The sequence below is a fragment of the Cydia strobilella genome, chromosome 19 (assembly GCF_947568885.1).
Source record: "Cydia strobilella chromosome 19, ilCydStro3.1, whole genome shotgun sequence".
NCBI lineage: Eukaryota > Metazoa > Arthropoda > Insecta > Lepidoptera > Tortricidae > Cydia > Cydia strobilella.
Genome location: NC_086059.1, coordinates 9,326,660 through 9,338,194, shown reverse-complemented (window position 1 = coordinate 9,338,194; position 11,535 = coordinate 9,326,660). Strand labels below are relative to the sequence as shown.

The following is an 11,535-nucleotide window of genomic DNA, read 5'->3' as shown; positions in this document are numbered from 1 at the left end:
ATGTATCCGTCAAAAAGAGTGAACGACTCCGTGCACTGGTTCATGGGAGAGCTGACGTCCCGGGTGGTCGCGGAGTCGGGGAAACCTTCCGACATACACCATCTCGGGAAAATCCTGCTGCAAAGCCTTAAGGATGATCCGGATTTTGTTTTGCAGGTATTTATGATATGTATTTACGAAAAAAAAATTTGTGTCTAGTTTATGTGGGTTGACTAATAGCTAAAGCTAAGCAAAAAATAAAGTTTAGTAGTAATCCATACTAATATTACTAGTGGCTCTGTGAGCTGTAGACCTCGCGAGCATAGCTTAAGATAAGATGGATGTGTCTAGGGCTGTCCTGCCGACTAACCACCAAAAGATCAGTAGATTCGTAATGTAAAGTAACCTAGAAGGCGCAGCGGAGTGAATGTTTATTGATAAAAAAGATTAGAAATTAAATTTAAATTCTTGTTTGAGACTTTGACAAGGCACTAATATTTTGCAGACATTAATTGTCATGTGCTCGTGGCATCCGTAACCTCTTGTTTTGAAAAAAAAAACACATAATTTAGCTGAGATACCTACATGGTTCAAACCCTGACACTGCCAATTTTTTTTAAATAATTTTTACGTTCTTTTTCAAGTTAAACGTATGTTATTCTTATTATCAATTGAGTGTCGCGAATTCTTCTACCGATAACTACGAAAACGCTTCTCTTGATAGCTTAATGCTATCGGCGTGCGAGTCACGTTTTTGAGTAGGTAACTAAATTTTTCATTTACTACGGAGAAAACGTGTAATTTTAATCACATTTTTCTATCTCGCCAATCAGTCCTGTTACGTTTAAGAGGGTAGAATAGCTACAGACAATAGGTACTTTTTTCATACAATTTCCATTTCGGGAGAAAACAGTTTCCATACTTACTAAATCTTAACAAATCACTGATTTTGATGTTGATCGCTTCAGCATAATATATTCTAGGTTTGTAAATTTCGCTTTAAAAATAATTGTGGCTTTTTAGTAGGTATTACCATTAGTTGAACCCTATGCAACTATTGATACTGGATAGGAATGGTCTCGATTGGCATAAAAAATAGCATGTGAAAAATAAAAGTTTTCAATTTCATACAAACTGTATGGGAAAAGTGATCCTCGATAGGCTGTATCAGGGATACAGCCGCAGTGGTTGACGTGAAACGTGGCGTGGAAGTTATTGCGAAGACCGCATAGGGCCGCTTAGGGACCTCATAGCGTAAAGCAGGCGCCCTGTATGTAAGACTTAAATGTTGGGCTTTGCCCTACCTTACAGTGAAAAGGTTGTAGGTAAGGGAAAAAGTGCGGGTCGGACTCGCCCACCGAGGGTTCCGTACGTTTTAGTATTTGTTGTTATAGCGGCAACAGAAATACATCATTCGTAAAAATTTCGGTTCATTAGATACAGCCTGGTGACAGACAGACGGACAGAGGAGTCTTAGTAATAGGGTCTCGTTTTTACTCTTTGGGTACGGAACCCTAAAAATCGGCCCGTTTCGACCTCACGATGTCACCACCTATCGAGCAAATTAGGTAGTTACTTAGTTAGGTCACCTGTGTTAAAGTGACATCTTTGTTATTATTAAACAACTTCACCATGTTGTTTGACATGGATAGTGTAAAGACACAAACAGGCGTTGAGTAATATTTTCTCAATTTTTTATTGAATTTTTCAATAATATTACTGAATAATTGGCTCCATGAACCCGCTCAGACAAACGAATCTATACTACATAAACCTCAAAGTTTATGGTGCAAGAAATCTACGTATTTTAAAAGAAAAACTATAAATACAATTGTATGAAATTCGGAATAAGGAGAACCACCCGTATGGGCCGTATGCCTCCGCCGTTCAGAACACTTTAGAAAATAAAATAACAAAAATAAAACATGTTTTTAGGGCTAGTAAAATAAAAGCTTGTAAAAATGAAACGAATACGCTTAGCCCGCGCTTGATCAATCAATTTCAAAATAGAAAAATAAAAAAACAAAAAAAAACAATACGAAATTTAAGTGTAAAAAGCAAAATACAAAAGTTATGTAGCAGCATACAATTACTGGGGATCGAACCAGGGACCACCCGGTGCAAACGAAAAAAGCGAATGTTTGCAAAACACGCCACGACAGTGCTTACCTAAGCTGTCGAAATTCAGCTACTCATTCTCGAGTAAAAACTAAACATCTAAATACCGCCAAAACCAGCAATACAAAATTTCTGCATTTTTCGACATTTAATCTGTAAACATATCTTAAAAAGAAAATACTGTTATGATATCGATACGACTATTTGTTGAGGCGCGAGCTATCACGTCTCCGCCATTTTGAAAAAATTCCAAAAACCGGATCGACAAAAAAATTCTATTTAGTCATAGAATTTGGTCACAAAATTTCACGAGAATCGGTTGTGAATTGCGACCTGTTGAGGAGAACATCCGGACATACAAAAGCAAAATGCGCGAGTCAAACCGTAGACCTTCGCTACGCTTCGGTCAATAAATGCGAAAGTCTGTCTGTCTGTCTGTGTGTTACCTCTTCACGCTTAAACCGCTGAACCGATTTAGTTGAAATTTGGTATACAGATAGTTTGAGTCCCGGGGAAGGACATAGGATACTTTTTATCCCAGAACCCACCCCTCAAGGGGGTGAAAAGGGGGGTGGAAATTTGTATGGGAAATCAATAACCGCTGAACCGATTTAGATGAAACTTGGTATGGGGTATAGAATAATTTTATCCCCGAAATCATCCCTTAAGGGTGTAAAAAATGGGGTGGAAATGTATAGTGTGGACCAATTTGGGGGTGAAAAAAGGATGTATTAAAAAGCAGATTTGTTTAAGAATTAAGGTACCCAAATTCTTTTTTCTTTTCCATACATTTGTAGACAAGGACACTCATTTTTGTAGAATTCGTGAATTTAAGTAACATTTCTCACCCTTATTTTACTTTATTCATCATTTTCATCATTATCATCATTTATTAATCAAGGAATAATAAAGGTCTAATGTAGATCGACGGGGCGACGGACGAATCAGAAACCAATGGATCAGTCCTCGAGAGGACAGTACGCTGCGCCATCGCCCTCAAGAGCCTGGGTCTCCAGCGCGGTGACGTCATCACCCTCATGGCTCCGAACCACATCGACATGGCCATACCGTTCTACGCGGCGCTTTACCTGGGAGTCATTGTGTCACCTATTGACATGACCTTGGGTGTTAGTGAGTATCCTGAATGATACGATAAGATTAATAAATAAATATTACCTATAGGACAATTTTACACAGATCAACATAGCCCCATCCCACAGTAAACTTAATAAGGCTTGGGTTGCGGGCATTAAACGACGATATGATATACTTTGTACAGACTTTGACTTTATGCAGTCTAATACGGGGTCGACAAACCTGGCGAGCTGTATGCGGCTCTTTGTTTCTTTAAAACACAAACAATAAAAACTTAGAGGGTAGACCAGTCACATCAACTTCTGTGGCTCTTTGACATTGCTAAAACTGATGATTTCTACTATAGATGGCTCTTTAAAACTTCTCTATTCAAAAATTTGCCGACCCCTGGCCTTGTTGTTGTTGGCAGTGGTACGAAGCTAGTGGCCCTGGGTTTGATCTGGGTAATTGCATTTATTTATGAGATGGGCTCAAATGTTTTCCAAGTTATAATTTTTTGCATAGTTTGGACTAGGTCGATTTTATTTTCTTTATTATACACATAGGTTAATGGTTAACAGTATTAGACTTTTTTTTTGAAATAGAAATACTTTATTTGGTGTAAAATATAAAACTTAACCTATTACATCTTATTCTAATTAATTTTATTCTAATTACACAAGGATCCGAACCTCCACGACCGATAATCAATGATATCGAAAAAAAAAATTAAATGAATAACGAATAACACATTTTCTCTAGAGGAACTCCAAAGCAACTTTGAAGTATCCAGACCTAAGGTGGTGTTCAGCCAGAGTGACCGGGCCCAAGACGTTCAGCAAGCTCTAAAAGAAATCGAGTTGGATGCCTTCATAGTCACCTTCGATAGAGGTGGCTCTTGCAGTTTCATCAAATTTTTGTAGAAATATGGAGGTCAAAGTTCTGTTGAAAAGTTCAAGTGAGATATTTAATTTACATTGATTTTATCACAAGTTCAAAATGTTATAAGCAAACAATTACTTACCTATAAGTTAAATACAAATTGTTTTAGCCCCACGGGCGTAATTATCCGGGTTCGAAATCGATGATCTGATTCCATGCAAAATTATAGGAAAGATTTTATTTAAAAGAAAGTCGTATATTAAATAATACCTTTAACATTTATCTAGGTACCTAATTAAAATAATAACGTGCCTTCTCAAGGCCTGTATACAGGGAGGGATGAAATGATTCACTGCGTTCGAGAGAGCATCTGTAGCTCAGTTTGCTCAGTTAGTTATAGCCTGGGCCATTGGGACTGGCAAGTTTACAAATCGCTCAAGATGGATTAAAACAAAAACTGATTTCACAGAGCAACGGACTTCGATCCTGAAGATACAATCGCCATCCTGATCGCTACCAGCGGGACCACTGGATTACCCAAATGTGCTTGCGCCACTCATAAGAATTTCGCTGTCACCGGGCCGTACGTATGGTCAGTACCTTTAGCATTTAAGGGCCAGGCGACACCGGCTGCAGCCGCGTGCGCTAAAATGTTTGAGCCGCACGCACACGTCGCGCGTCACGCAAGCGCAAGCGGTGTGTCGTCTCTTATAAGGATCTGTATATTACAAATTTACAATTACAAGGCGCACAGCATGCACGTCTACACACGCATCCGATTTGCACACTTGCACAGGCCTTTAGTAAAAAAAAGTGTGAGCGTGTTATCTTTACGCACGATTGAAGTAAAACTTATTTGACGTTTATCGCTATGTTGGCACTTTGACGTCGTGTGTCCTATTGTGCATGTGTCACTAAGTACTAAGCGTTACTTCCGTCAGAAAAAAAAACTGAGTTACCCTCTAGTCGCGCCACTCGTGCACTCGCGCCTAAATAAGTTTTACTTCAAAAATACAAAACCTTTGTTATTTTTTATCGACGCACAATAAATTGAAGAAACAAACACTCATGAAATAAAACTATGAAAACGGATTATATCGCGTATATTGAATTTATAATACATCCCGACGTTTCGAACCCTTTACAGCGTTCGTGGTCAACGGGTGACTGAGGAAAAATTACAAAGTGCAAAAATACCCACATACTAAAATAATGAACAATCATAGACTACAAACTTTAAGGCTAGTTGTACATGCAAAATCGGTTCATAAGGCTAGTTATACACTACAATTATTTTCAAGTAAAGATATATATATACGCGATAAAAAAAAAAAAACAAACTGTCATTTATTATTTATTTATTTATACTTTATTGCACATAAAATAAGTACAAATGATGGACTTAATGCCTTAAGGCATTCTCTACCAGTCAACCACTGGGCCAAAAAGAGACGTTTGTTGGTGCAGGCTTTGTACTGTATTTGAAAATAATTAAACGATATCACTACCTACTATTTACAAATTAAATACTAATTATAGTATACCTATTATATTTAAATTATTAGTCATTAGAAAGCGACACAATACTCGTATTTGTTAAAACGCTTAAATGTCTACTTCTAAACCAAGCATGTTAATTGTTGATGATTTTATGAAAGAGAATATTTGCAAAAAAATTATAAAAAAAATATTGCAACCTATTCATTTATCTAGAATTGTATATAATTATTTATTTGAAAATAAATGCTCTGTAAGAATTTTACAAATAAAGAAACCTGTGAGGTTAACCCAATGCACCTTCCTATATATCTACATGTTCCGAAAATACCAAGCCGGCAGTGTTCGGAACCTTGTTGCCGACTTATTTATGTAATTTACATAACTCGCTACTTGTTACCTATTACTCCTATTAGTATAGTGGTATAGTTATATTTTTAGGACACGGTACACCAAGTTCCCAACTCCAACTAAGATGGTACTGATAGCATCACCAGTGCAATGGCTGACGGCGCAAGTGATGGTTCTGATGTCTCCTGTAATGCGTTTTACCAGGCTGCAATCGTCTCAATCTTTAACGCAGCGACACACATATGATCTTATCAACAGTTATAAGGTATGCCTGATGAAATACTGTGTGCTTACAAATTGTTAATTTTTTTCCAAACCATAGTGTATATAGTTAACAAATGCCAACATAATATGCGAATGGCTTTAGTGCACGCTGCTGAAACCCCTTGGACGCTTAACGCTGATCGCCCCCCCCCCACTGAGTTTTTAGCCCCCCCCCCCCTCCCCACTGAGTTTTTACCGCTAGCTGGCGCGTTTGCATGGAACGGGTGAGCGCCGTGACCGGTGCGACGTGTGTTATGAATGCTTGAGGTTCTGCGAGACGAGGAATGAACGGCCTTCTTCTGTTATATGTTAATTTTGATTTGTGTACTATGTGTATGAAATTTCTATAGGTTTCACAGTGCTTCGGATCACTGTTATGCTGTGAAATGTAATGAATAAAAAATAATAATAAATAAAAATATAATAAAATATTAAAGAAAACGACGAAGCCCTCCAGTGGTTAAGGCCGGATTCGAACCGGCGTCTTTAGCTATCGCGGCTAACGCCATGAACCCCTAGGCCACCTCGCCACGGCGGTAACCGTCCCAATTTCTCGACTATATGCCATCTTAGTAAGACTAGGCGTCTTTGACCAGCTCTAAGGGAAAGCAGTGCGCGCTTGCACCTATACGATCCACCTCCTATAAAATAATTTGATTTGTTTCCAAAGTTGTTCAGGTGTGGTATAAAATAATAATAATATAAGTATTATAGGGACATTCTTACACAAATTGGCTAAGTCCCACGGTAAGCTCAAGAAGGCTTGTGTTGTGGGTACTCAGACAACGATATATATGTAATACTTATACAAATACTTAAATACATAGATAACATCCATGACTCAGGAACAAATATCTGTTGTTCATCACACAAATAAATGCCCTTACCGAGATTCGAACCCAGGACCATCGGCTTCACAGACAGGGCCAGACCGGTCGTCAATTATTATTATAATTTAGTAGTATAATTTCATACTTACTAAACAAGACATTACCTAATTAATGGGCACCCATTTCATCTCGTTGTTTCAGAAACTAACGCCTAAAACAGAAGTGTTGATCGGGTATGCAATAAGCGAGGGAACAACAATGGTGTTCGTAAACGACGTGACGAATGACAGAAATCCAACCCTTGGCACCGTTGGAAAACCCATGGGGTGCTGGCAGTATAGAGTAAGCCTACTTAGGCCTTAAGACCTGATTTGGCAATAAGGAGTTTCTAAACTTTTTGATCTGAGGGCCACGGCAAGCCCTTTACTCCTTTTTGCGGGTGAATTGTATGGAATTTGCTTCTTTTAGAGCGCCGTATTGGCTCGCGCACCGCTAATTCGGGACCCTGAGGGCCAAATAGGCAAGATGTTAATAGGGTAGTTTCATCTATCAAAATGAAATTATGAAAGTATGTTATTTATGTAGTTTTTGTCATAAGAAATACGAAATCCGCACCGAACATTCCGCCTTCCAATTTTCAGTTGATAGATATCCAGACCCAAGAAGACATAAGCGAAGCATACAAAAATGGAGAAATATGGTTGAAAGGTCCTGGAATTGTTAAAGGCTATTATAAAAACCCAGAGGCAACGGCAGAGGCGTTCACCAAAGATGGTTGGTTCAAGACTGGCGATATGGTATACAGGGATGAAAACTACAACTTCTTCTATGTAGAACGAATTAAAATGCTGCTGAAGTATATGAACCATCAGGTAAAGATGAAAATTCGAATCGATTTGTATTCGTCCTTCAATGTAGCTAATATTCAGGAAGTTTTCAATTCTTATATAGATATAGGTACGTACTCCACGTCCACGAGGTGGTTATATACTGGGTGTTTTTGGGCTCGTGATCCCGAATGTCAATTGTACATCGGGCACCTTAAGGTGTACGTTAATCCCATGGGGAAAATTACAAAAAAATGCCAGTTTCATTCGGTAAATTAGATCTCGAAATTTCTTAAAGGATAGGACCCCATAATCAGGATCAGAGTAGAAGTCGCTCAATATACGTTCACCTTAATACGAAATATGGATGACCACTTAGGGGATGATAAATCCTTTACCTACCAATAAAAATAAAAAATCTAGGGGTACAGTATATTAGTATATTATGGCTGACAAAGTATTTTTTTTAAATATTATATAGGTATTAGATTAGGTACATATGACGTTCAAGTCTGTGGCCTATAACCGCGAAAATCGATGTTCGTCAATTGCGGGCATTTTTCTCTGTCACTCTAAATTACGTCTTAATGAGAGTAAAAGAGAAAGATCCCCGCAATTTATGAATTTCGATTTTCGCGGTAGACCCCCAGGAACAACTATTTGTGCTCTCACAACAATAGGTGCCCATACAATCTTTGAACCCAAGACCACAGTCGCCGGATGCAGGGTCACAACCGAACAGTTCTAGTCGTAGAGTCCATCTTAGCTCCAACTTGACACTGCTAAAGTCTAAGTTTTGACGTTTGTAGTTGCACTCCCACACTTGCAAGTCAGTCCAAGTAAGTATAGTAAGTAACCAAATCGTTTTTGTCACAGATCTCCCCATTAGAACTGGAAGCTACAATCCGTCAACACCCGGGGGTGTTAGACGTGGCTGTGACTGGTATACCGGACAAGCGCGGGGAGCTACCAGTCGCTTGCGTGGTGCGGCGGCCAGGGCACAATGTCGGTGCTGAGGAGATCAAACAGCTGGTCAAAGGTGTGTGAGAATGAGAACAGTGCGCCGACACTCGGGAATACTAGATGTGGCCGTGACCGGTATACCGGACGAGCTTGAGGAGCTACCGGTTGATTGCTTGGTGCGGTGGCCAGGTCATGATGTCGGTGCCGAGGAGATCAAACAGCTGGTCAAAGGTATGTGAGAATCCACCGGCACCCGGGAGTGCTAGACGTGGCCGTGACCGTTATACCGGACAAGCGTAGATAGCTACCGATCTCTTGCGTGGTGCGGCGGCCAGGTCACGATGTCGGTGCCGAGGATTTCAAACAGCTGATGAAAGGTAAAGGAACTGAATAACAGAGTACCTATATACACTCATTTATAACAAGTAAAGTGGGCGCTCGGTAATCCGACATCTTAAATTTCCCCCCTGATTACTGGAACTTGGAACTATCGGATTAATGAGTTGTATGGGAAATAAAAACTTTTTATAGAAAATAAATTCTACATATCAAATGCTACCGCTCTATGTGAACTGCCGGATTATAAGAGCGGGTCACTTGAGTCGCTGCCGGATTGCTGGGCGTGCCGGATTGGCGAGCGCTGGAATACCGAGCGCCTACTGTATCGAAGTATCATTTAAACTTAATGGCAATACAAAAAAAAATGCAATACTGAATTTATACGTTTTGACAAAAGATCTTTATATTAATGAAGTTATACAATTACAACAATTAGCTTACTTTTTTTTTTTTTTTTTTATTATTATTTTTTTAGCGTATTAGCTTACTTACTAAATGTGGCATGTATTTTACAGAAAAATTATCGGACTCGAAACAGCTGAGGGGAGGCGTACTATTCTTGGACGCGATTCCGCAAACAGCAACAACGAAGATTCACCGAACAAAACTCAAGGAGATAGCTTTAAAAATGACAGCGGATCGAAAAATAACAAACCATTCTCTTTCGCACTACCAGGCTTGCTTAGAGAACGGTCCGGGTCCGGGCCAAGGCGTTCGACACTTCGTTTTCTATTACGAGGGATCTGGTGAAAACAATGATGCTTTCTATACACGGTGTTTTTTATGAAATGCCTTCAACTTAGGGGTTACTATAAATTCCTAAGTAATATAATTACAGTGGAACCTGGTTAATTGACACCTGGATTAATGGGTAACCTGTATAATTGCAACCAAACGGCTGGTTCCGGTCCCTTGACGACAAAAGGCCTCTATAAATGCAATTTCAGAACCTGGTTACATGCAATTCTGATTTAAAAAAAATTGTTGACGACCTCTGTAATTGAAATGTACGTGTAGCATCCAGAGCCTCTATAATTGAAACGATGTTGTGATATCGCTGCTTAACAGTGGCACAACTCAAAATGAAATGCTAATGCATTTAATATTCTATCTTTTACTGGTAAGATTTAAAATCGAATGGCAGTTCATTTTGTTTTGTGCTACTGCTCATGATAAGCAACGAATGTACCTAATTTTATTTTTGTTAGATGATATATTATAATAATCGACATTGCGCACTTTAATTGATAGTTTAGTCAGTTTTTGTTACTCGTTCGAGCTACTTTTACGTAAAATATACCGAAACGTAAACACAACACTTTGTCTGTTTGTAATAAATTAAAAATAACTGACTATAACAGTGGAAAGTCGCGTAAGGACCTATGCGCCCAGTTTTATAGTACCACTGATTGTTTTATAACTATATAATTAATTTTACAAAAAATAATAACACATTTTATAATGCAAAACAAGCTGTTTTAATATTGTCTTCGGTTACCGCGATAGTTACTCATGAAATAAAACTATAAAAACGAACGAATGGTCACGCGATTATACGCGATATAATCCGTTTTCATAGTTTTATTTCAAGCTGTTTTACTTTTAAAATAAAATAAAAAATATTTTTATATCCAGGTAAAATATGCCATCTTTGTTATTTTCAATAAGGACTATTAAACCTAATTGCATCTCTAATTCATTTTGAGTTGTGACTTATTGATTAAAATAATATTCAGAGTAATATTTTGTACTGCAGTTACATATGTTTATTTCTACTAATTTAAATAAAACTACGATTTATGAAATTCACCTATTTATTTATTTTCCTCAAATTTGCACCAATTTGTTCCGTAAACGCGGACCTCTATAATTGACAATACATCTTTCAAACCTGGATAATTGGTACGACCTGCATAAATGAAAAACTTGGTTAATTGACACAAATTGACCGGTCCCTTGAGATTGTAATTATCCAGGTTTTACTGTAGTACAATACAAACATAGTACAAATAAGGACACTGAATGACATAGATCACATACTTACATAGTTAATTTTCGTAAGTGTTTAGTAATTTTAGATATCTGGCTGGCCTCTGGCTAGCATATGGCTTGTGACGTGTTAAACAGCTCCAAGGGCATAGATTAGTATATGTTATTTATTACAAGGGGCCCCTCATAGATTAGTATATGTTATTTATTACAAGGGGCCCCTCATAGATTAGTATATGTTATTACTGGGGTCCCTGTCATTCGATGATGAAAATGTTTTGGTGGGATTTCACTTTTTTTGCAAGTTGCTTGTGACAATCTTCAATCTCCTCATTTAAAGGGTTAGGGGTGGTTTACTACTACTCTAATCCTGAAGTCTGGGGGCATCTTTTATACAATCTGCTTTTTACTGATTCGCCATA

At 38.3% G+C, this 11,535-nt stretch overlaps 1 pseudogene; it reads left to right on the top strand.

Annotated features, from left to right (window-relative positions):
* Positions 1–10,430, top strand: LOC134750357 (luciferin 4-monooxygenase-like; annotated as a pseudogene).
* The last annotated feature ends 1,105 nt before the right edge of the window (positions 10,431–11,535 follow it).